The sequence below is a fragment of the Glycine max genome, chromosome 7, assembly GCF_000004515.6.
Source record: "Glycine max cultivar Williams 82 chromosome 7, Glycine_max_v4.0, whole genome shotgun sequence".
In the NCBI taxonomy this organism is placed as follows: Eukaryota; Viridiplantae; Streptophyta; class Magnoliopsida; order Fabales; family Fabaceae; genus Glycine; species Glycine max.
This window is the reverse complement of record NC_038243.2, coordinates 10,001,939-10,002,780: the sequence shown is the minus strand read 5'-3', so window position 1 is coordinate 10,002,780 and position 842 is coordinate 10,001,939.

Here is an 842-nt window from a genome sequence, read left to right as displayed (position 1 = left end):
GTGCTCAATACAAGCCAATAAATTTATAATCTAAATGTTTCTATTTTTCAGGGAAATATTACTTTTTTTAAAGAACACATTACTTTTATTTATAAAAAAATACCTTGAAAAAAATTTAATTTATTTATTCAAACTTTGAAAAAATATTTTTATTTTGAATTACTTTGAAAACGTAGAAAATGATGGAACTAAGAAACAACAAGTTATAGAGTCCATTTGTTTCAATGTTTCATAAAAAAATATACTTTTATTTTGAAAAAGTACTTTCAAAACTTTAGTGTAATTTTTTAAAACTTTAATTTGAAAAAGAATCAATTTAAAAAAAATAGTTTTCTGATTATTTTAAAAAAATCATTAACTTCTTAAAAATATATAATTATAATGATTTTTTAAAAATAAAAACTTCCCTTTATAATTATAATAAATAAATATTGTTTTTTTCCCTAAAATCTCTAAAATTAAAAAAGTGGTTTTTAAACAACTTACGCTTTTTTAAAATCAACTTTTTTTTTAGAAAAAAACTTAATCAAACAAATCTTTATTTTATATATCAATATAAGAATTCACAAAGGACCAATTTTGAATTTAACCAACAATCAATTCCACAACCTAAATATGATAAATTTCAATGAAGGTGTGAAGTTACATAAGCCTCCCATATTGGAAAAATACAAGAATCACTAATTGTAGAAATCGGCTTAATAATAAATTGATGTTGGTTTAAATCCATCCTCTCTATTCCTCTATTACATGGAATTAAAGAAGTATTAAGATGTGTATAATTAGGGGTGGGTAAGCGGGTCGGTCCATCCCGCATAAAGTCCGCTCGCATAAGTTTGCAT